At 45.1% G+C, this 26,006-nt stretch overlaps 1 protein-coding gene across 9 annotated transcripts in view; it reads right to left on the reverse strand.

The window, feature by feature from the left end:
• The window catches only part of ZNF536 (zinc finger protein 536), a 640,597-nt gene that overhangs the window by 516,809 nt on the left and 97,782 nt on the right, over positions 1 to 26,006 (reverse strand). For all 9 annotated transcript variants that reach the window (XM_088451057.1, XM_088451058.1, XM_088451060.1 and 6 more), the window contains 2 exons: positions 18,133 to 18,202; positions 15,527 to 15,612 (listed from right to left, as the gene is read on the reverse strand). The gene's annotated coding sequence lies outside the window, so the exon portion shown is untranslated. The remainder of the gene's footprint in view (positions 1 to 15,526; positions 15,613 to 18,132; positions 18,203 to 26,006) is intronic.

A 26,006-nucleotide genomic window follows, 5' to 3' on the forward strand; every position in this document is an offset into this window, starting at 1 on the left:
CGTCATTACAAAATAGCGAGCGCATTTTTCGTTCGCTCGCTCAGACATAGAGGCGTCAACAAACCGCAATGAGCGAGCGCTCAATTTAAATATCTGGACCCTTTTTTGGAACGACCGTCCGCAAATAGCGTCCGGCTCTGAATCAGGCCCTCTGTGCATTGCACATGGATGCTGATCGGGCTTATCTCAGTCTACACTATGTCATTATGTTCTTTATAACATTATCCAGTACGTTCAGTAAAGGAATCAGTTATCAGCACTGCGCTGAATAACAGGTTTATTATCTAGGCTGGAGTTCTCAAGGATTAACGTACAAATCCCGATTCCCCTCCTTTCTTTACAAAACCGATAGTGACCCGGTTCAAGGAAAGCAATAAACTTTACCGAGCGGCCGATCCAACACATGAGGAAAAACAAACCTTACTTTACAGACCGAGTGGAGCGTCCACGAGCGGATATTGGGCCTGGTGCAGCAGCGATCGCAACTGCGGTTAGGCACGCAATCGGCCGACTGTTTGCGTTCTGTGCAGGCGAATGCATCTATGCGTGCGAACACTCCACTGCGATCGGGACTACAATGGCAGTGACTACGCAGAGCCATCGCAGAGTGATTGACAGGAAGTGCCGTTTGGGGGTGGTGACGGGGAAAAAAAGCAGGCGTGCCAGTGCGTTTGAACGCCGTTGCAGGGGCGTGCATAAATTAGCCACTGCGATGTAATAGGCAGCCTGAGCTCTCACTGCGTGCGACGAAGTTAGCAGTCCCTGAGTAAGGTCAGAACTTGCGCAAGTGTGCGTGAGGCGACGATGGTACTCCATGTTACCGATGGTTTCGCACTCTTGCTAAGTATTACGGATGTGTGTAAGGTAAGGTTGGCGTCCTTATGTTGTGCTGCGATGGCATAGCTATTACAGACATTAGCATATCTTCGCAGTGACACTGCGCGCGTAATTGCAGTTGCGATCCGTACTGAATCAGGCCCGATGTAGCGCGGTTTTTCAGTGGCTGGTTAGAGATCCATCGTGGAAGGGTTAAAGCACAGTACTTAGCTGCTGTCACCGGCCCGTCAGTGCTGTAGCCGCCTCACAAAGCAGTTTCGTTCTTATTTACAGATTCCATTACACCCATAGACTGTTTTGAATGCTAATGTGCGCACTCCAATTAGGGAATGAAAAAAAGTGCTATTTTCCATGCTGAGATTCTCTAGCTAAACGGCAGAGACCTAAAGAGCCCGAAGCTTTCCAGGGAAGACCAGAGATTAAACAAACAGGGCCTGGAGAACATGTGAGAAATGCAACACTCTCACTTCACAGGGGAACGTGGGAAACGGAGGTAGAGTCGGCAAAGACGGTTCACTCGTATAGACACGGTCTATGCGTCAGCTCAAAGGGCCACAGGTGGCGAGTGTACTAACAGAGGAGATCAACTTTGAATGGCGTCGTGCTCTCCAGGTGGTGTATCATCAACTCCACAGAGTCTAGTGTGCAGGCGTAGGTCTCCAGGAAAATGGCGCCAGCGCCTTATTCCTGGGGACATCTCTAGCTGCCACGCCATGTTCCCTGTGATTTTTGGATGTTCTGCAGCTCTGGGCCACCAGTAGACTTGGGAGAGGTAAGTATAACAATATATGGGTGTAGGTGTACATTGTGGACCCCCCTGCACCCATTATAGACACGCCATTGCGGACAAGCCGTCGTTATGGGTCTCGCACCAAAGGGGGCGTGCTGTCGATGGTGATTGACAGCATGCCCCCTTTGGTGGGCGTGCCGGGGCGTGGCTGCCCAGACGGAGGCGTTCCCATGGGAACGCCTACCGTCTGGGGCCGGCCCCACTGACATCACTAGTGATGTCAGTGGGAGTGCTTTTGGCTCTGATAGAGCCAAAAGCACTCCAGGGCTTGTGGCAGCGAGACCCTACCGCAAGGGTCTCGTCGCAAGCCCGATGGTCGTGATGGTCTTGACCATCGCGACCATAATTTTGGCCGCTCGCTATAGCTGTGGGTAGCTACCCACAGCTATGCGAGCGGCCAGGGGGCCGCTCCAAAAAGGAGCATTGTCGGCCCTGATTCAGAGCGAGCGCTCTGTCAGAGCGTCCGGCTCTGAATCAGGGCCTATGTTTCTACTGCATTCCCTACTATGGGGTCGGTTCAATTCTCTGTGAGGTGGGTGAGCCGCCTTTGCAGCTGCGTTGAAACTCCATCAACGGAACCGAAATTCGCCCCATTCAAAGCCCGAAACTCAACCTGGACAGGTGGATATTTGTAAGTAACCTTATGGGGCTGAGAACAAGGATCAGTGAGTCCTGAGCTACTGTAATTGTGGCATATTGCAAAGCGAGCTGACTTGACCCTCACTGAATTCTCTCCTGTATTAAGCTCCTCAATGCAGCATGTGCTCAGCATACCCAATATGGGACATTGCGATGGAAGGCTACGGGCGAGAGAGCCACCTGTCAGCTTCCGCTTTGCTCAATTAAATATCCAGGTCGCAAAGCCAACATTTTGATTTAACAGCTTTGCGCTGCGCTTGGCACGATAAAAGTGCCTGCGTAGTGACACCTACAGCATTATCGATGTGCCCCATGTCCAACCTCTCTGTGCACCCATAATGCCGGAAATTCGTGCGCACATGTAGCAGCAGTGACATCAATAACGTAAAATTTTACATATATATATATATTTATATATATATATAGTTTGCTATGGGACTCTTGGAGCTTGCCATGTGTAGATAAATGGAATTGTATCACGTACATTATAGATGTATAACACAGCGTTGGAACCTCACAGCGGGTCGGGGGCAAGGGCGGAGTTTTTCTTAACTCTAACTTATAAATATTAAACCCTAACGGGGCTATTTAAAAAGAATATAATATACTGGTTAAATCATTATATAAAAGGAGGTTTCAGCAGACACAAGAGATGATTCAGCATTGTACGTAACACAGGACCCGTGTGCGCGCAGGACCCGTGTGTACGCACGTGCAGAACGGGTCCTGCGTGTTTGGACACAGACCGGCAGCAGGCTGCCAGTGATTGACAGTCTGCTGCCATTTGGGAGCGACGATGGCCTCCATTTTCTCACTCAGCCGGCCAGGGATAACGCAGATGATCCTAAGCTGCGTCCGTGGACACAGCTCAGATCATTAATGCATGACGCCTCCTGCTGCATTAACACAATAGCAAGGACGAAATTGCAAAGCTGCTTGTGTGTGACTTTTGCAATTCCCGTCCAGTGCTGAATCCCCCTCACAGTTGTGACATATGCAATATTAAAGAAAGTAAATCTATTTATATTTAAATATATTTATCTTTATTATACCATGTGAAAAAGCCATTCTGGTCACATGACCACATGACCACCGTTTCACCAATTACATGGCTGGTGGGGCATGCTGGGACCATTTCAGAGCCACAGGCTGCTTAGGCCTGATGTGGACAGAAGCGCAAACACAACTGAGGTTACAGTCGGGGAAACACTCGTATTTACCTTGTTGTAGCGGCTCAGAGTGTTTTTATGATTCACATTATATTCATACTAGTTATTAGTCTCTTCAGTTTCCGCCCCATCCCACCTTCCACTCTGGCTGGCTCTTCTGTTCTCTTCTTATACCCCTTTACACCTAAGTTCCGGGTCTGACCTGGGACTTGGACATGGGAGCTCATTCAGAGCCACTCGCAAGCAGCCCGATGTTTGCGCACTGCACATGTGCCGCGTCCGGTGTGCGCGAGCCCCGCTGAGCGACTGCAGTTCAATCGCTGCGGGGCTTGCAACAAGACAAGGCGGCTGTCGATGGTGAGTGACAGCTCGCCCCGTTCTGTGGGCGGGTAGGGAGGGTGGCTGGACAAAAGCAGGCATTCCCTTAGGAACGCCTGGCGTTTCTTAGGTGGGCAAACTGTCATCACTACTGATGTCAGTAGTGGACTTCCTGCTCTATTAGCACAGGGAGTCCACTCGGCCTTGCGGCAGCCTAGACCCTACCGCAGGGTCTCGTCGCAAGGCCGACAGTTTTGCGAGCGGCCGGAGAGAAAAAAAACACCCACAGACCCAGCCAGCGGCTGAGAGCTGGTCTGAACCAGGGCCATGGTTCCAAACTGGGTCAGACCCAGGACAGATCCCTTTCATACTGTGGCACTGACCCTGGTCATTCCCGGGTCAGTGCCATTCACACTGCACCCATATGCAGTGGAACTCTTCTGCCGGGGCTTAGCGCTGGGAAATCCGGATCTCCCCATGCCGTAAACGGGAGTCGGGTTACCCGTTTGCACTGCAGAGTTTCACGGGTCGTTCCCATGTTAAACCCTGCAAGCTACCTGAGTTGGGTTGCTGGCTCACTTGACCCGGGAATCCAACCCTGGTTCCATTTACACTGAGCAACAACCCGGGCTAACCCGGCAATAGCCCGGGTTTTAGCTGCGGTGTAATCGGTGTAAAATTAAGTTAAGGTAATCGGAAGGTGGACTGCCCCTTTAAGTATGGTTGCATTTTACTTTTTGATGGAACCCAAATAAGCTTTTCGCTCTCATCCCGTTAACTCGACTTTCAACGTAGACGTCTTGCAAAGTGTAGGACGACAAGCGGAGCCTCCTAGTGTTTTAAGTTGCATCAGAGAGATACCATCTATTTGTTGTTGATTTTAGAAGATGTTTTTGAGTGAATGCAAAACAGATAATTAATTATGTTGATTGCTGAATGCTGAATCACGTTCTAACATTACCTGAGAGAGCAAAACATCTTCTAGTGCCTAACATGTTTTCACCCTCAAGTAGGAATCACAAGAAGACCCATATTCCTAACTCAGACGATTTCCAAACAGGAATTAGCCCCGAAAAAATATCAGAGAAAAAGAAAAAAAAAAAAAAATCAAACTTATGAGAAAAAAAAAAAAAAAAAAAAATTTTTTGCATTTAATTACCGTTTAAATTAAGTACGGGCTGACAAGTAATATGAAGGCAGAATTACGTCTCATTTTTAATGCGCTTTGTGCTCTTTACAAAAGGTATTCTGCATTTGCTGTTGTGTTCTAATCCCATAACTACAATGTATAATATTTACATTTCTGTCTTGCTCCTATCAGGAAGCATGACCTATATATGTCATTTGAAGGAGAGATACCGCTCTCTGAAAGCTGTAATCAGCCTGCATTTTAAGACAACAGCAACACGGCAATAATAAACAGAAAGTCTTTATTTTCCATCTGAATAAGAGTCTATTATCCCGAAGCAGGTGAAGGGAGAGGAGCCATTTTGTCGGCCCCTCATCTGTGGCTTCCATTAGGCGATGGTTTCGACAAATGAGTTTATGAAATATGATGCTCACTTTAAAGCTCTAAGTGAGATGGGCGAACTCAAGGATTAATACTGAATGTGACATTAAATGTTCCTGACTGAAAGCAGCTGTTGTGTTTTTTTTTTCGAAGGCCCGTTCCTCTCGATACCGCGTTTGTGTGTGTTGTACGCGACCTATATTCAGACGTACACAACGTTTTTCCTTGTTTTACGACTGGTAGATACTGCTACCACCAATGGAACCTGAATATCTGCTGCTAAGATATTATTATATTATTTCATGGACAAACATCATCATTCCTGGACAAAAGTCCATGGAAGATGATGTTTGTCCATGAAAGATGACGTTTTGCCTCTTTCTGAGACCCGATTTTTGGCGGGAAAAATCTGAACTTGGCGGGAAACTTCAAACCTATCCGAGCCTGCACATCCCTAGTTGCTATAGGCAACAACTCCACTTCTATAAACCCACACTTTAGTAAATATACCCCTTAAGCTATCTACACACTAAACAATTATCGGGCCGATAAACCAATAAGCAGGTGGTGGGCCTCATTTACTGTATAGCGTGCATGAACGATCGTTTTAGCGCTTCACCGGTAAAGCAGTTAGACAACATACACAAACGCATTTCCTTGATTATCTTATCTGTCGATCAAGACCGACAGTCTCGGCCACAATTTCCCGACATCGTGCAGCGTATGTGCATTCTCGATAATCTGCTCCTATTTCCTATGCTTTTACCCGATTACCTCATCGCCCTTGTGGGCGTTCATGTTCACATTCATTGTGACATTTGCCAGGTATTTTATTTAAATTGTATAGTGTGTAGAACAGATATTGGGAGCATGATTTTGACGGAAAATCATCCCAATGATCAGTTTGATGAAGAAATCGCATAGTGTGTAGCTAATCCATTAAGTTTAGCAATCTCTGCCCACTTACGGTGCATCCTGTTTCTGAGCTTCCAGGATGGCGAGATTTCTGGCATGGGTTTACAAACATTGACTTCGGAGACACTTGTATTTCACCCAAATGGCAACGCTGTCAGTTTTACACGAGGAGGGGGTTATTCACAAAAGTGTGGCAGTCATTAGCATTTCTAGTGACATTCATTTAAATGTCCATTAACCACCACTCACATCTATCACGGTTTAGAGGGTATCCCCCAGAGAGGGGTGGCAGTCTCCCAAAGTGGCTATAAATTCTCAACTGACGTCGGTAAATCTCATCCAATATTTGGCAATGGTTTTGGATATGCGTCTGCTGAGAATTTAGGATGCATCTTGCTGTTCCCGGGTCTCTACGTGACACCCGCATGTGCACTCGCAGCCAGCTTTCATTAACCAACTGGGTGCCAGTTCTCCTGCAACCGAGAACTTTCTGTGCAGAAAGAACATGAATCACGTAGTCATTGCAGAAGTACAGAGTGAATATTGCACATGACCTAGGTTGGTGGTGGATCATCGATGGTCCTTGGCCAGTGGTCCTCAACCTCAACCCTCAGGTTTTCTCAACAGGTCATGTTCTCAGGATTTCTGTCTGTGGAAGCAGGTGGAATAATGACTGACCCACCAAAATACATTAACTTTCCTGTGCATGCTTAAAGAGATCCACAGAACATGACCTGCTGGTTGCACTCGAGGATTGCAGTTGAAACCCCCTATCCTAGACTGACGAAAATCCAAATCTGTTAACACTGCTCAGAATCATTTTCAAAATATAGCATATGTGCTATATAAGTATATTACTAAATACGGTTCAGATGAGTGCGCCTTGTCTGCAAGAAGCTTGCCCTCTATTAATTTCTAAATGTTATGTTTTTTGCTATTATAATGGTTATATTTAGTCCCAACATATATATATATATATATCTATATATAAGCATTGTGATCCATTCTCTTGTATTTAGAGACACAATGAGAAACATCAAAAGGCTGAATCCAGACAGATGTAACCAAATTGCAAAACAAATAAGAAACCTATAAAACATATATTTTCAGATGTAACTCTAACCCTAAATACTAAGGAGCAGGTTCTATTAAGTCTGAGATTACGACGTGCTGCGAACATTGGGTCTCATTCAGACCCGCTCACAAGCGCTAAGCGCTCGCAAGCGGGTCGATGGTTGTGCATTGACCGCAAGCCCCGTAGCGAGCGAGAAATTCACTCGCTCCGGGGCTCCCTACAAACGGGGCGGCTGCCGATGTTGATCGACAGCTCGTCCCGTTTTGTAGGCGGGGTGGCTGGACAAACGGAGGCGTTCCCGAAGGAACGCCTGCCGTTAGTGGGCGGCCCTACTGACATCACCAGTGATGTCAGTAGTGAGCTTCCGGCTCTATTAGAGGCGAAAGCTCGCTGGGGCTTGTGGCAGACGAGACCCTACCACAAGGGTCTCGTCGCTAGCCCGATGGTCGCGACCATCGCGACCATCACCTGGCTGCTCGCAAAAGCTGTGGGTGGTCACCCACAGCTTAGCGAGCGGCCAGGAGGCCGGCTTTTAAAAGAAAAAGCGTCCACCCTCATTCAGCTTTTTGCGATTGCCTCTGAATGCACCTTTATGAGTAGGGCCAAAAAGTGGGGAGGTTATGCTGCCTGGATAAGCCCTGTTACAGGGGTACACGAGGTCCTGACAGCGCTTCGCCACTAACTGAATCTGCCCCTAAGCTCATTTGCAGCTGATGACGTCATTGATGACGTGTAAAATAATGACACGTCAATAAACTTGTCTCCAGTTTGACCCCAATATGCAAATCAGTAATGTCACAGCAGCAACTGCGCGACACTGCGCTGCACTTCGGGCGGCGAATGACCCTTAGCGCTTTGTATGCGGTGGGCATTGTAAAAGAAGTGAAGGCTCTCAACACTATAGGATTACGCTGTATCAAATATCCGCATTACCGGCTTTTGTTTTACTTCTTTAACAAAAAGAGAAGAGAGCTCATCTGTCTTTGCGGTTCTTTTAGCCGTTTACTTTCCGCCGCACATATTCACCTTGAAATTAATCAAGCCTGGACATTGTCAATATATTCGTTCCAATGCGCAGAGTGTGCAGGTAATATTTATAGTCTAGGCAAAAAAAAAAATAATAAGATCCCATACTTGAGGTTAATAGATAAATTGATATGCGCATAGAACACCATAAACAAAAGATACTAATATATGACAGAAAGCTCAATACAAGCTCAATCAGAGCATAAATATGGATTTCACGGTACACATGGACTCTGGAAGCCAAGTTCTAATCATATCAGCTCTGCAATTTTAAAAAATAATAAATCTAAGAGGGGGAGAGATAGACTTGGAATAAACGCATATTGTTAAAGAAAATTGTGTCGCTTCTATATGAGAAACAGCTCCTGGCATTGGGAGGAATAAACTGAAAACTGTACACGGTGTGACACATCCGCCGTTCTCGCTATAATATGCCGTGTTGAGATTTCATGTTTGTGCCAGATCTTGTAATATAGCAGAGCCAGACTCTGCCCCCCCCCCCCCCACCCGCCGCACTTTTATTTACTTTGGAAAGGTAAACGCAAGAAAGTAATAAATCATAATGTAACAATCAGTTAATAAAACAATGGCGTTGAGTAGTGTTCTTCCTAGATGCCGGTTGACATATACAGTATTACATTTTGACCTACAGTACATGGTCATCCGCTAAGCAAAGAGAAATATAATTATTGCCCGTCTCCACGAAACTAGGCACACCGATGTGGCAACTTTGCAGGGAACCCCCCCCAGTTCCGCCCAATTCACCCATCACCACCATGTTGCTTAGAAAGTAACACACGCTGGCAGATATCTACGCCCTCTTGCGCAAATCAAGGAATGCAGCACCGCCCAGTGGAACTGTCATGCTTGGGGAATGAAGCCCAGACTTGGTTATAGTAATCACAGGAAAAAAGGAAGATTCCCTCCAGCTCACTGCAGCAATATCAGCAAAATACTTGAATCCTATCATGATAATAGAAATTCAGAGGTATTAGTTGCAGACATTTTCAAATATATTGTTAAGCGCCGGGCCAGCGCCAAGGCTCCTCTATACCGGCGTCCCTAACATTCAGGGGTTCGCGTCTGAGGCGCAGGGCACCCCGAAAGAATCCAGCCAAGTACCACTCCCAGGGCATCACATGAAATAGGTGATAGTGAAGTGTAAAGTATAGATGTGTAAAAGATAATCAATAAAGCTGCATACACACACAACGATTTTGTTACCAACGATTTTATGAACGATTTTCTGACAGATTATCTGTCAGATTTTTTAAAGTGTAATGAACGATTTTTTTGAACTACAAACGATTTTTGCATATTAACTTAATGAAAATCGTTGAGTTGACAAGTCTGACTGAACTACAAACTACAAACGTGAACGCGCATGAACGATAATCGTTCATCGTTTGACTCAGAAAGTGAACGATTTTTTCAAACGATTATAGTTAAACGATATCGTTTAACGATAATCGTTCAAAAAATCGTTGTGTGTGTATGCAGCTTTAGTGTTAATGTAATAAGAAAGAATTAAAATTACATAATTAATAAACAAACTAGCACCTGTGCAATATCATTAAGTTGATGTGAGTGACCACTATACTTTTTATTTGGTCATAGTAATGTAAGATATCTACTAGAATTATTTAGGCGTAACTGACTGACGCATAATAAAATGTAATTATAAAAGGCATTTCTGAGGTTAAATATCTTGTTTAGATTACACAGGGGAATATCGCTGACGTACAGCCTCGCTCAATCTGTTCGCCACCGGCTAGGTGAGCTGCCATAAAATCCCCCCTAGGGATACTGGTATGACAGTGCCTCTGAAGTATATAACAGGACAACAATAATTGTACCACTAAAAACATAGAAATACCCAAACACAGGGCCATTACTCAAGGCGTGATTCAGAGATGGACTTTAATCCCCTCGCCATATGCAAATGCCGCAGCGGCCCGGGACTTGTACTAAGACACCCACCATCTTTGATCCGCCGCTTGCCTACAAAGACCGCCATCGGTCGCACATCGACTGCTCTGAATGTCCATCGGAAGTAAGATGCAGCAGCAAATGTAACTGCGTAGCACGTACACAGACGCAGTCGCTGTCAAAGACACACCCACAGAATGGTCGGGACATGCCTGCGCTCGTCTAGCAGCGCACCTGTTACCTCCCATAAACGCTCTCTGACTGTCACTTACTCTGCGTCTAGATTCTCACTGCAACCGCCATCGGTAATCAATTCTGGCGTAATACGACTCATGCAGGCCCTAAGGTAGGTACAAAAGGGTCAACTGCTCAGGACGCAAAGTTTAAAGGGGGAGCAGGAAAATCTAAATGTTAGGTCCATTCGGTTAAATATATGGGCAGAGGGGCGCCAGTTTCCTTCCCTGCCCCAGGCGCTATCGCTTCTAGCTAAAGCTCTGCCCAACCACTCTGGCATAGCAACACCACTAGCAAACAACTTCTATATGTTCCAGTCTCGGGTAATATATATATATATACGCTCTCCTACATAACAGCCAGGTGTTTCTGTTAATACACTTGCAACACAGACTTTAACGTGAGCCCACCTACAGCTGACGGTAGTAAATTTCATTACACACTGCAGCGAGGGGGGTGGGAGAGCTCTACAAAACAGTAATCCCGTCTTTCAGCACAAATGTTATAGGAAGCTATGAATTTGGTAGATGTGAATGGGATGTTGGTACATGTTTTACTAAGGTATTATAATGGCAGCCTATTATTAGATCACATTAATCATTACTGTGCCAAAGGCACTGACAGTCTCGCTGAATACGATTGAAAGGGTTGTAATGGATATAAATTACCCATTGTGTGATAAAAGGATTTTTACTAAGAAGGTGAGAATAAAATAGCAAATTCAAATCTGACTGCGGCATAAAAAAAACCCGAAAATAAAAGTAAGTCCGACTCAGGGAAATCCACATATTTGGGAGGTAAGCAGTTTTTAAACAAGGTGGTCATCAGGCATATAAATTGTATACTATGCAAAATTAATTTCTTGATGCATAATGCTATCAGGTTGGAGCAGCAGCCGCTTCAATCCAGGAAGTGATTTTCTAGACGGCAAAATCTCTTTAGCGCGGTGACATTCTGTGAAGTGACAGGACAAAACGCTCCCTCGGTCCCTGCCACCTACTCTGAAATCATTCCTGTGGAGTATTTATCTCCCTCCCTGTGCCGTCGTCGTCTACAGGGGCCTCTCTATACTTCTGAGTTTCAAGTTCAACTGAAATGTCTCCGCTGCGCTGACATCGTTTAGTGGACATGTTAACTACAGCAAAATGGAAGAGCCAAATGACATCAAGTAATGAGTTTGCAGTTTTCGGTTCGCCCTCGTGACAGGTGCGCTGTTGCCGTCCGCTGGAACAAACAGGGCATTATTTAGGAATAATTACGATTTACAGGAGTTGTCCACTTTGCAGGAAAAAAAAAAATCCTTTTCTTAAAACCGTCCCAATTCCCAATATATATATATATTTTTTTTTACATTTTATTTTCCTGATATAGGAATCTACACGGTTCCTCGTGCTGACAGTAGTAAATCGTACAGCTGGCTATTCAATATTCAGACATTGTTTCCCTTCTCTTCCCATAATCCCTTTATCTCCTCCCAGAGATCTCCTGTCAGTCTAATTGAGGTGGGATAATCCTCTCATGATAGGATAGCTTGGGAGGGTGTCCTAGTGTCAAGAGATATTTTGCAACATCACTGGGGGACCATGGCCGGGGCTGGAAGGGGTCAGGATACATGACAGAGATCGGGCAAAGGGGCGGCATACACAGACCCCTAAAATGCCTGCAGAGACAGATAACATAAATTACATTTAGCATGTGCATGTATTTATTCCTCTGCACTAGTGGCAGTTAGAGTAAAGGAATCTATGGAGGCTATAGCCCCAGTTACCCTGACACATATAATATTGTTTGCGAGCACTAATAAAAAATCTGAACGAAAGTCACCTGACAAAGGTTGCTGTGGGAGATTGTAACATCCAACTGGGAATAGAGCAGCATGGACAGTGAATAGTTAGAACATACAGTGTATAATCCCATAATTGAATGAGGAACTAATACTCCCAATAGTAAATATCTTATATGTACGTTTCGGACTGATAAATTAATTTGCCGTTTACCAGATAGATATCCAGCTGGAAAGTAATGAGAACCCCGCAGACCTATAATCACAGGTGGCCACCTTGCATTGCGGATGTTTCAAAGTGCGGCACCTTTATCTAAACCTCCTGCAGCGACAAGCAGAAAGGGCAAATCCCATTAAAGTGCTCCGTAGTGCACAGCTGTGACGCGTTTCACCTCTGTCAATGGAGAATATGATCTAATTGGCTATATTTTGCAGAAAATATTGAGGACATTTACCACTAATTTGCCACCAATTTTGGGACCTCATTCAGACCCGCTCGCAAGCGCCAATGCGCTCGCAAGCAGGTTGATGGTGAGGCCCTGCGCTAGCGCAGCGGCCGCAGTGCGCGTGCGCCAGCTCCAGAGCGAGTGACAAATTTGCTCACTCTGGGGCTCGCTACAAAAGGGGCGGCTGTCGATGTTGATCGACAGCTCGCCCCGTTTTGTAGTCGGGGAGGGGGGTGGCCGGACAAGCGGAGGCGTTCCTGAAGGAACACCTGCCGTTTGTAGGCGGCCCTACTGACATCACCACTGATGTCAGTAGGTAGCTTTTTTCTCTGTTAGAGCAGGAAGCTACCTGGGGCTTGCGGCAGACGAGACCCAACCCCAAGGGTCTTGTCGCAAGTCCCGATGGTCACGATGGTCTCGACCATCACGACCATCACCTGGTTACTCGCTAAAGCTGTGGGTGGTCACCCACTGCTTAGCGAGCGGCCAGGAGGCCGGATTTTAAAGAGGAAGCGGCCGCCCTCATTCAGAGCAAGCGCTCGCATTTTGCGAGCGGTTCTGCATGAGGTCTTTGGTGTGAAATGGACATGGCAGCTGACCGGTCACTATTTATTAAACATTCTGGAATCTCGCCCCTATAGAACTCTACTCATTTTCTGCATTACAGCCTAACTATAACCATAACTGCCTGTCTACTGTTACATGGTCTAGAACAGGAAATAAAAACCTGTTACATTGTCTAGAACAGGAAATATTTTTTTTTACATGGTCTAGAACAGCAAATAAAAACTGTTACATGGTCTAGAACAGGAAATAAAAAACTGTTACATGGTCTAGAACAGGAAATAAAAACTGTTACATGGTCTAGAACAGGAATTAAAAAAACTTACATGGTCTAGAACAGGAAATAAAAACATGCTACATGGTCTAGAACAGGAATTAAAAAACTTACATGGTCTAGAACAGGAAATAAAAACATGTTACATAGTCTAGAACAGGAAATAAAAACATGTTACATAGTCCAGAACAAGAAATAAAAAAACTTACATAGTCTAGAACAGGAAATAAAAAACGATACCCCATACTCCCCCATCAGATTGGTACTGAGGCGATTAGTGTGTATTTTTCAATGGAGGCTGAAGGACCAGGGATGAGGGGAACTTCACTATTTTGAAATAGGCTCAAGCCAGTTCTCATTATGCCCGTTGTGCACCGTTTGTATCGCACCCTCATCACTGGCTTGCATAGATACTAATCGTGTTCATTTTTAATCTATTTATCACCAGTTCAATGTAACACTGATAGAGCTGTATGTTCTGGGTGCACTCTTGTACATGTGATGGAGGTATGCAGAATATAATGTAACTATCAGATAGAGAAGATAATGTGATGGGAAAGATGAAGATAACTCAGTAGCTACGAGAAGATAATAGCTATGAGCGTGAACATTTCATGGTATCATAGGGAACAAAGAGGTGCAGGGCAGGCAGAGGCTCTGTGGCCAATGGGTAATACAGGATGACACCAGGAGAACTGGTCTATAGTGAAGTTGGGACTAATGGGCGAGTGATTTACCAGCCACGGTGCAGGTGTTGCAGAGTAAGGATAGACTTATAAGGGATTTACGGGAAGTAACTTATCATTGTTATACATGGAAAAGAAATGGTCTGACTAGTCTGAGGACCTCATTCAGAGGCGCTCGCAAAATGCGAGCGCTCACTCTGAATGAGGGCGGCCGCATCTATTTTCTGACCCGGCCTCCTGGACGCTCGCTAGGCTGTGGGTGACTACCCACAGCTTTAGCGAGCGGCCAGGTTGATGGTCGCGATGGTCAAGACCATCGCGACCATCGGGGCTTGCGACGAGACCCTTGTGGTAGGGTCTCGTCTGCCGCAAGCCCCAGTGAGCTTTCGGCTCTGTTAGAGCCGGAAGCTCACCACTGACATCACGAGTGGGGCCACACCCAAACGGCAGGCGTTCCATCAGGAACGCCTCCGTTTGGCCAGCCACACACCCCCCGTCCCGCCTACAAAACGGTGCGAGCTGTCGATCACCATCGATAGCCGCCCCTTTTGTAGTGAGCCCCAGAGCGAGAGAATTTCTCTCTCGCTCCGGGGCTTGCGCACGCGCAGTGCGGCCACTAGGTGTGCGCAGGGCCTCAACATTGACCCGCTTGCGAGCGCATAGGCGCTTGCGAGCGGGTCTGAATGAGACCATGAATGTGAGAACACAAGGAATGTGTGCAGAATAAGGCAATGAGTTCGGAGTGTTGAATTATTATGACATGGACAGAGGAAGACAGCGGGCCTGATTCAGACCTGGACGCTAAGCTGTGATCGCTCGCTATGGGCGATTGTTGCATGTCTGCGCATGCGTCGCAGTGCGCTTGAGCGAGCCAGTCACTGCGATCGTGAATCGTGCGCTCGTAGCACAAAGACTGAGCGCTACATTGAGTGACAGATAGCGCCGTCTGTGGGTGGCGTCAGGTGAAGGTCTATGAAAACGGGGGTGTGGATGTGTGACCGAAGGTGTGCTTGTGTACTCTAACGACTTTTCTGTACTTGCACCTATTTATAAAGAACCTCTCCGTGAGAATGTATCCATTGCATAGGAACAGTGCTGTAATATGTGTGTGGTTGTATAACTAGACCCACATTAGTGTACCACTGGTTGCTGGGCTTTGGTATATTGTGACATGTACCACCCAAGCCCACATGACTAGGAAATGTCATGGAATACCGCATTTATGGGCGTGGCTATAAGAACTCCTCACTGTCAACAAAATCGCCATGCAAATTTATTTCACACTGTGTAGGCAGACAGCAGCCATAGTAATACATGAAATTAGGACTTACCAAGAGCTTACAGAGGTGCAGAGTCTAACATTCAGATCTGTCTCAGTTGCGAAGCGCTGTATGCGGGTACAGTGTGGACATTCATACTGGAGGAGAGACGGGGAGAGACCTGTCACTATTCAGAACGTGTGGAAAAGGTGTCGTCAAGCAGAATAAGTGATCAGTCATCTCCTGATCAGTGTTCTGATATTTCCGCAGCTGAGCGATGTCTTGCTACTGCGCATGCAAATCATAAAGTCTTGAAAACGCTTGCCGCGCACTCTCAAACCAATGTGAGCCATTCGCAATTGCGCACGGAATCGCTAACAGTTGAGAAAGGGTTTGCGGTCCCTGGGCGCTTCAGGGTGGAGACTGGAAGGGGACCTAAAGTGATCGCAAAAAGAGGCCGTTAAGCTCAAAGGGATTATTTGAATATTAAAGTAAATGGTTCTTAGGGTCTCATTCAGACCCGCTCGCAAGCGGGTCAATGTTGAGGCCCTGCGTCCGCACAGCGGCCGCACTGCGCGTGCGCAAGCCCCGGAGCGAGAGAGAAATTCTCTCGCTCTGGGGCTCACTACAAAAGGGGCGGCTGTCGATGATGATCGACAGCTTGCACCGTTTTGTAGGCGGGGTGGGGGGGTGGCTGGCCAAACGGAGGCGTTCCCGAAGGAACGCCTGCTGTTTGGGGGCGCCCCCACTGACATCACTCGTGACTATTACCACAAAGGTCTCATCACAAGCCCCGTTGGCCGCAATGGTCTTGACCATCGCGACCATCAACCTGGCCGCTCGCTAAAGCTGTGGGTGGTCATCCACAGCTTGGCGAGCGGCCAGGAGGCCGGCTCATTACAGAGATGCGGCCGCTCTCACTCAGAGCGAGCGCTCGCATTTTGCGAGCGGCTCTGAATGAGGTCCTTAGTGTGGTGTATGGTGTAAATCCAGGTCTGCACCACCAGCCACTGCACAAAAGTGTGTCAAACTGCAGAAACTAGAGGCTGACTTTTGTGTTTGGCAGATGGCAGCTTCCACTGTGTTAGCATTGGGGGCAATGAATGCAGAAAAACAAATTACCGTTCTTCATATGCAGATTAAATTCATTTGTGTGCATCCTCCTCCTTCAACTTCAGCTAAATACATGGCACTTTTCTTGTTGTTTTCATTTTCTATGCTTTTGGGCCAAGTCTTCATATCATCAAGCACAGCTGTTTATTTCCACCACCCATGAATATTGCACAAAGCTGCTTTCCAGTTACAACTGCATGCAATATAGACAGCACAGGAAAATTGTGTCACATCCCGGGGCAATGAATTAAACCAATTTGGCCCAATGATACGGCTACATGACTAAAGAGCACAGAGGGAATCCAGACAGACATAGGACATGTATTTAGTAATGTTGCAGGAGGCCTTGTGCAAACGAATAAATGATAGTCACCTCAAGGTAGGACACAGGTGTATTACTACTGATTAATACATAACCGAGGGCTTATACATGAAGGAAGGGACAGAATGATATATTGTCAATTCCTGCCCAGCTGCTACATGACTCAACGATGGAAGCTCATTATTAATCTTTGGTTTTGTTCTATGTGCGATGAATTCCATGTAGAATATAAGGCAAATTATTATGCATGCCGCCCCTGTTATGGAATTCCAGGGACTCTGTAATAATGTGTCTCTAGGTAAGGTGACATCAAGTGTAAAGGTGCTCCCTGAGCGATATCGTCTAGTTTGTCCCCGGCAGGGTGTGCTCAATGTTGTTCATGACATTGAGCGCACCCGCTGAACGACATCATTAACGATATTGTTCAGCGCCGGGCTCTCTTCCCCCATTCCCCAACATGCAGCAACCTGACAACCCGATGAACGATGATGACGAACGACCCGTGGGAACGCGCGTCCTCGTTATCGTTCATCGTTTTTGTGATAAAAATGGACGATAAAGTGGACGACTGAACGATAACGATATCGTTATCGTTCAGTCGTCCACTTTAATCGCCCAGTGTGTACCCACCATTAGTAAATGTGCCATTATCGTACAGATCATAGTTTGCTTCCTATCGTCCCATCGCTGCGATTCTCCCATTAGTCGCGCTAAATGCAACAAAAGGTTGGACTGGAGAATACCGTGAATAATTCACTACCGATCACAACTGCGAATGCAATAGCGATCATACGCGCAGTTCCACCGCGACAGTATGCTAATACATTGCGCTCGATATGCCGCCGCGGCATAACATAAGGACGCCCACTTTACCTTACACACATCCGTAATATTTAGCAAGACTGCGAAACCATCGGTAACATTGAGTATAATCGGAGCCTCACGCAGACTTGCACAAGCTCTGACCTTACGAAATTGCTAACTTCAGCGCACGCTATGAGGCTTCAGGGTGAATTGGGTATCGCAGTGGCTGATTTATGCACGCCCATGAAATGGCGTTCAAATGCACTGGCACGCCTGCGTTTCCCCCGACCGCCCCCTCCGTCAACACCCCCCAAACTGCGCTTCCTGTCAATCACTCTGCAATGGGTCTGCATAGTCAATAAAACATACAGCGTCTGTATATAACGACACACAAATACCATGTAATAGACATTACTACTGCGTCAGTGCTGCGACTCACCTGGAGATCTTACACTAGAAGTTCAGCTGAAAGTTGGCTGATGCAGGATTACACATCACTCTGACCCCTTCTGAAAATAAACAGGATATAGGAATCAGTATACTGTACAGTGCTTGTGCTGCTACAAAAGTCAGGTATGTATATCAGAAGTGCTTAACGGTTAGGATTTTACATACACATTATTTTTATTATTATTATTATTATTAACATTATTACATTATTGCCATCGAGTGCAGTAGTTTTGAAAGCATCATCTAGAAAGGGTGGAGGCTGCCGTTCCGTGGAGGGAATATATAACCAGTCATTGACGAGGACCCAGTGATGACACAGAGGCATGACGTGCCTCCTACCTCATCGATGTGAAGAGAGAGGCTGCATTCGCATCAGCTGCCTACAGCTACAAACTCTGGGCCTGATTCAGAGCTGCTCGCTCGCTTTGCGTTCGCAAGCGGCCCGATGTTCTGCGTACGCGCATGTGCACGTTTCGTTCTGCGCATGCGCGAACTACACACTGCGATCGCATACCGCTCACTCGCCCAGCAAAGGCAGCCCAGGGTAATGAGTGACAGGAGAGGCCGTTTGTGGGGGGTAACAGGGGCAGGACACTAATAACGGGGGGTTGGAGATGTAAACGCAGGCGTGCCCGGGTGTTTCCACGCCGTTTTAGAGGCGTGCATAATTAACAGGCAGCGTCATACTACACGTCACTTGCCTTTGTTTTAGAATGATTTCCTCGCAATGCTTGTGGTAGGGTAAAGCAACCGCAAGCACTGCGTTAGTATCCGATGGTGCTCGATGTACCAATGTTTTACTGCACTTCCTGGAGATGACGTGTTGCTGGTGAGCGGCTCTGCCTGTGCGATTGGGTGTACGCATACACAAAGTGGCCACTCGGTAAGACATGGTGGGCGTGCTTATGCCTTGGTGATCGATCGCTTCCCGTGGCGTCACTTTGACTAATTTGCATACGCATCCAGCGAGCGTACGCAGATAGCGAACGGGTCTGAATCAGGCCCTCTGTCTCACAGAAGTGCCTCATTGATGACACAGCCCTGAGATACAGGTAAGGACCACTAACATACTACTCTCCCTGAGATAAAACAGAGCTGTATTATGAGGAACAATATCAGGAACTGAATAGAAAGTGTCACAGACTCATGTGTCATTGTGTTTCCATGCTGTATAACATACTAGAGACCTCCGTCAGAGCCAGCCCCCCTTTGACCTACAGTTCTCATCCCTCGGCCCTGTCTGGCCGAGGCCAGGACGGATATTTAATTCTTCATGGGACCAAACCAGCTCTTGAAGCTATTTTAATTGACTTATAAAACATTCATAAAGATCCATCGCTTCTTAGCATCTAGCTGTAACCAAAGAATATTGCTATTTATATACCAAAAGATTATTCAGGATTAAAAAAAGAAAAAAAAATTAATAAATTACTAATAAGAACTGGATAGCCATATAGTGCAAGGATCCAAAATCTATGTCGCCTCATGAATCTCTTCCTAAAAAGGCACTGAAAACTGACTTGTGAGAACAAGCTGTTCTACTTTCCCTCCTCACTGAAATATATCTAACCTGGTTGCATGTACAAGTTAAGGGGCATTATGCATACACACGTAAAGATTTTCTGTCCAACCATCCAACTAGTTGATTGGTTGGAATGAAAATCTGGTAAGTTATGAAAGCAAATGACAATCAGCAATTTGCTCCCAAACACCGGAAAATGGACAAAAACTGTTGTTTGAACAAATTGTTTAGATCAAACATTTAACAAACTTGTCTGACGCCATTTTCATCTGTTTTCTGGCATTTAGGAGCAAATTGCTGATCATCGGTTACTCCCATACCTTACCAGATTTTCATTCCAACCAATCAACTAGTTGGATGGTTGGACAGAAAATCTTTACGTGTGTACCCAGCTTTACAGGAAGCACGGGAATACCTCCCACTTCAAAGAGAAAAATCCCCCCCACTGTTGCTTTGATTTGCTAATTTAATAATACTTTGTCATTTTATTGTAGTAAATAAACAAAAGAGGGTGGGGGGTTTGATCCCTGCATGAAAGCTCAGAAAGCCAGGGGTCTATTTCCTAAGAAAAAGTGGACGGCGATAAAGTACCAGCAACCAACTCCTGACTGTCACCTTTCAAACACAGGCCCGTATTCAATTAGTGGCGAAAAATCGGAAAAGTTTACCCTGTCCGACTTTCCGCCTCCTTCGCCTGTTTCAGAGGCGCGTCCCTGCTTTTTGCCCTATTCAATTCCTAAACAGCCGAAGACGGAAAGCGGCAAATGTTTTTGAAGTTGGGAAATCAGTCTGTACCCCCCAAAAGAGATGCACTAACATAGGGAACCAAAGTACTGTAGATGTGTACTGATAGCCCTAATAAAAGTGTTTTGGGAACTTAAGCAGTTTAAATTGCTTCTTTTTAGCGTCTTTGTAAAAGTGGTGAAGAGTGGCATAAAGCAGTATTTTTTGGTGAAAATAAATAGCCCTGTCAAATTTGGGGTACTGGAAAATGGGTGCTAGCATATTTTAATGTTTCTAAAGTGAACTTTTTAAAAAACGTCATAAATGCACCTGCTACATACACCTGCAATCCCCAAAACACCTGACCCATCCTTGCAGACCCCCAAGAAGTCTATTTCGCTAGTTTTTATGCTAGTCCCCCCATTTTTTACTTTTTCACCCCCAAAACGAAAGTACTTTTTTGGGGTGTTCTGAGGTATTATTTTCTTATTTGTCCTTTGAGGGGGCTGTCCCAAGGCTTCTGAGTCGTTTCCCCACGTTTCCACCACAAAATAACGATTTTGCACTTTTTTTTACCTGCTATTCATAGGAGATACTTTTCCGCCTATTACATTGCATTGAGTTTCCGCTTAGGCTAAATCGACCTGGAATTGAATATGGAGATACTTTGAAAACAGGCGGAAAGTCCGAATCCGCCAAAACTTATCTCCAAACGGCACTTTGCGCCTCTAATTGAATCCGGCCACAAGGCTTAGTAAATAGACCCCCTAAGTTTTAAAGTGCACACATTCCTTAATTATTGGCAAGCGCTAAGATTTGTTTATGTGTCCTATTAGTGCCACAGCAGGCAATAAGTATGTGCGTTTGATAGCTTTTAAAATTCATCCATATGCAGATATGGTCACATTTGACCCTTGCGCCTCCTAACGCTTGTAGAGGAGAGATGGGGGAGGGAGGTGTCGATCAAGCGCAGTCCGAGTATAGTGGGGGCGTGTTTTCGAATTGCAGAGACAGACCCGGGCGCAGATGCATGTACGCCTATCTGTGGCTGTTTCACGTCTGAAGGCTTCTGCCAATACACACTAACGATGATGAGGTCACCAGCCCTAGATTCCCGCTTCTGATTGGCTAATTGCGGAATTGACCTCTGAATTTGATTGGTGCTGTCTTCATGGTTCGTGCTTATATTATATTATTTTTAAAATAATATGATTTTATGGGCTTTTAGAATTCATTATTTTTTATTTTTTTTATCCTTTCATCCGTACATGAGAAGGAAGAATATATCTGCAGCACTATGGTACTCATGGGGTATGCAGTAAAACCCCCTAAAACTGCATTTTCGGGGGGTTTTACCGCATTTTTCACTTTAGTACATCGCTCCCAAAGTGTCTCTGAGGATACAATATACAGTATATGTGTGATGCTTTCCTGGGGATGCACACAATGCTGGCAGTCAGAAGCCCGGAGCCGGAACCCCAACAGCAGTCAGAATCCTGGCGTCAGAGACCCGAAGGCTGCGATCTCGGCTTTAGGGTCAGTCACTAGGGGGGTTAGGGTTAGACTGCAGGAGGGGAGGGTTAGGATCAGGCTGCGGAGGGGGGACGGTTAGACTGCGGGAGGGGAGGATTAGACTACAGGAAGTGAGGGTTAGAGTTAGGCACTGGAATCAGGGTTGGGGGTTAGACTGCGGGAGAGGGGACGGTTTGGGTTAGGCTGCAGGAGTGGAGGGTTAGGGATAGGCTGCGGAGGGTGGACGATTAGGGTTAGGCTGCGGCAGGGGAGGGTTAGGCTGCAGGAAAGGTGGGTTAGGGGTAGGGTTAGGGGAAGGATTAGAATACTTACCTCCATGTGTCGGGATTTCTACCGTCGGGATTACGCTGCCGGAATTGTTACCGCCTCTATTATCAGAGCTGGGATCGCGTACCCAACCCCTTTCCTGTACTTGCTGCTAAAACTGGCTGTTTGCATTAACTTTAAGAACAGGAGGAATCATAAGAAATGAACTCAGAGTTATTAAAATAACGGCGCATATTCTCTACACATTGTGACAACTACAATGCTGAGGGCGACACACAGGTTATGCATTGAGTGCCCTAGACGCCATTATAATTATAAGCATTCGCGCTACCGATATAGAAAATCCGTTTTATAACCCAAAATCAAGAGCGAACTCTACAGCAATCACCATCTACAAAGACTGTGAACTCTTCTCCGCCATCTGATTATGCAAAACTAAATAGACCTAAATAGACCCCAGCCTTCTGCAAATTATGTACACTGTTCTCTAAATGATGACGAAGCCTGTAATTTCACAGCAATGAGAAGGTTATTAATCCTCATCCTTGTGGACAATGATGTGAGAAATTCACTAGATTTTCGCAATTGGGTCCATTTAAAATTAAAAAAAAAAAAAAACCCAGCCACCATTTTTATTTAACAAAGATACGCAGGTCTCGCGGCGGGCAGGGGCAATTAGCACAATTATAGGGATCTTTTCGAAAAGGCGTCGCAATCAACTATTTATCAGAAGCTCTGCACAGAAACACCTCACTCATGACAGCGTTCGATTCTTTAACCGGCAATGGATTTGGAATTGCCTCTTAATGGTTTTGCGCAGGAAGGCAGCGCCGCTCGGCTAGTGGAGTCATTTCTGCCTTATTTCTCATCTGATCGCTTTAAGAAATACCCAGATCGGCACTTCATACGCAGTTAGGCTAATTTGCAGCTTCTTAAGAGTATCCTGTTAAATAACTCAATCCCCTAATTATGACAGCATGCAACCTTGGTTATGGGTCTCCTAACACCCACTACTACTTCAACTCAGAACAAATCCCCTGCTAAGTTCCAACTCTATGTGACGTCAAGGACCCACGTCCATGTCACAACACGGTACAGTGCCTGCACTCCTGAGCTGGCCGTCGCCAAGTGCTGGGATACATAACTGTCAATGGTGAACAACTGGGCAGTCTTACTATCGTTTGTAGCCCTCCGAGACATCACCTGCGGCCCTCATCTTCATCCTGATTCATTATCCGTTTTGTTTGTTATAGTTTGTGACACTAGTTTATCTTACATTAAAATGCCGGCTGATACGTTATTACAGACGGGTGAGATGAGAGCTTGAGGGTAATGTGCAGCCTTTCTGAAGGTTAAGAGTCCCGAGCATGAAGGTCTCTAATATCACTAATAGACATACTGTATCTACTTAATGAGGACAAAATAGATGCAAGACCATCAAGTTCAACCATTCTGTTGTATTTTTGCTGTTCCAGACACTCAACAATGACCCACGGTGCTGGCACAGGTGGTCCTTCCTACACCAAGGTGAGAGTCTCCCCTGCAGCGGTACCATGCTTGGGGCAGCAGAGACAAGGTCCCCAGACCTCCTTCCAGCTCGGCCCGCACACTGCATGAAGGCTATGCCTTATTACATAAGAGATACCGGCAACACCCATACATACGGTACATGCAAAAGTTTCAGAAGGAATTGAGAACTTAATTACAGGAACAAGATTGTTTTCCTACATGCAGCAGATTGTAAGTGTCTGGAAAGGCACCCAGCCATCCTGAAAGAATCACTGATAACAGGGAGCAGTTGCTTATATTGAAAGGCACCACATATGTAAATACAGAGACAAGTTCTGATAGTAAGGGAACTTATAGTGGCTGGAGGGTATGCTGATCCTTGTAGTGCCATATTGTAAAGCCTTGCAGGATCCTGGGGTGCCTCCAGGTAAATTAGGTCTCAATTTAGGAGTACATGAATATACTGTATGACACAATAATGATGGTGCTATGTAGTGTGGGGACCACCAGAGCAGAGATCCCCTGTCGTGGCTGGTGGTTTAAAATATATATATATATATATATATATAAAAATAAATATATATATATATTTTCATATATATATATATATATATATATGTATATATCGTGTCTATGTATGTATATATATATAAATATAAAAATAAAATATGAATATTTGTGAATGTGCTGTGACGTTCATTTATAAGGCACCACAGATTGTGTAGGTGCAGACATGTAGAGAAGATTCATCTTTGTACGTCATATTACTGGCATTACCTATCTGCACACTCTGGAGGCAGACATTTTGTTTGCTGTACTATTATTCATAAGAATTCAGTGGCAACGCTGGTTCTTTGGCGTACATAATGGTTCAGCCCAAAGAAGACGGATGATCCCACCAAGACAGAGGCACTTTAATGAAAGCACCTTCACAAGCTGAACATCTCACTCCCATTCAAGAAAGGCCCAAGTCACTAAATGGACAATTTTTTATTTATTTCTTGATCAAGCCAAAGAGCAAAATCTCGTTGTTGGATTTCGATCCCCCTTGGAAAGAGGAAGAGAGAAAAAAACAAAATACGACCAGCTGGGACGAGATCCACCAGGTCTGCGTTCCTGTATCTTTAATAAGCCAATCCTTGTGCACATTAACAGTGTTGAAAATTCAATTGGAAACTCTTTGTCTGTTGTCTGCTTACTCTAAAGATGGTCTTTCTTAAACAACAGAGCACCGAGGAGTCGTTAGGGCTCTCTCTTCATTACTTCAAAAAACCAATCATTAGACACCAGAGTATATACGTAATTAGAAAATCACTTCCTTTGCAATCCAAGCTAAGTAGTTTACATACTGTAATTACAGGGACAAAATCAATTTTTAATCATTTCACTGATTGGGCTCATCAGCACTGTGGGAACGCTGTAACCTGCTTGTTGTGCACAAGCAACATCTGGGCTCCAACAATTACCCTTTGTTTGCTACAATATTCCTTAAATCTTTTTTTTTTTTTTTTTTTATATATATATATATATATAATGCATAACTGATGGAAAAAAAAAATATACAGTGTATCTATAAGGGCTAAATTTTAAATAAGCTCATCCTTGATGAAGAAATGTCCGAAGTACAACTTGCGGCGAATTTAGCGTTGAATACAACGTACACTTTAATAGTACACTTGCTGGGATTGCGTTGTTTTTTTTTTTTTTTTTCCTTTACTGTTGTTTTTTTTTTCTTTTCATCTTTCTTTTTTTTTTTTTCTTTTCTTTTTTTTCTAGCGAAATAAAAGTATCTGATTGTTTTAAAGATGCATTCAGCTGGCTAATTGTTCCGTATCTAACACATGGTGTTCAAACAACCCACACATTACAAAAAGCTCATCTGGAATATAATGCCCAACTATTACTGCGCCGGGATTATATATTTTTTTTTCCCAACCCTCCCCCCCCTCTAATTTAAATGAATGGATTTTATCAAAATTAAAAGAGAAATTCGGAGAAGGCTGGAGATGTGTGAAAAATAGATGGTATGAATTGGCAAGGCGAGCCTAAGCATTTTGTTCTCTTAATAGGAAATGACCTCATTTACACTGGGGTAATAATTAGCACCGCTTCAGTGACAGTTAAGAAAAAAAAAAGTTTTCAGCATAATAAAGCAGAATGGATTTTGTTGGAGATTTAGCACTGAATATTAACCCTTGCCATGCAAAAAAAAAGAGCTAATTGCTAAAATATTATTCGTGTTTGATTGTCTTTTGGCTAGTGCTAGCTGTATTTGTTTTAGAATTTAAGGCTAAAGTACAAGTTGGCTT

The sequence above is a fragment of the Taudactylus pleione genome, unplaced genomic scaffold, assembly GCF_031769625.1.
Source record: "Taudactylus pleione unplaced genomic scaffold, aTauple2 ptg000537l, whole genome shotgun sequence".
NCBI classification, from domain to species: domain Eukaryota; kingdom Metazoa; phylum Chordata; class Amphibia; order Anura; family Myobatrachidae; genus Taudactylus; species Taudactylus pleione.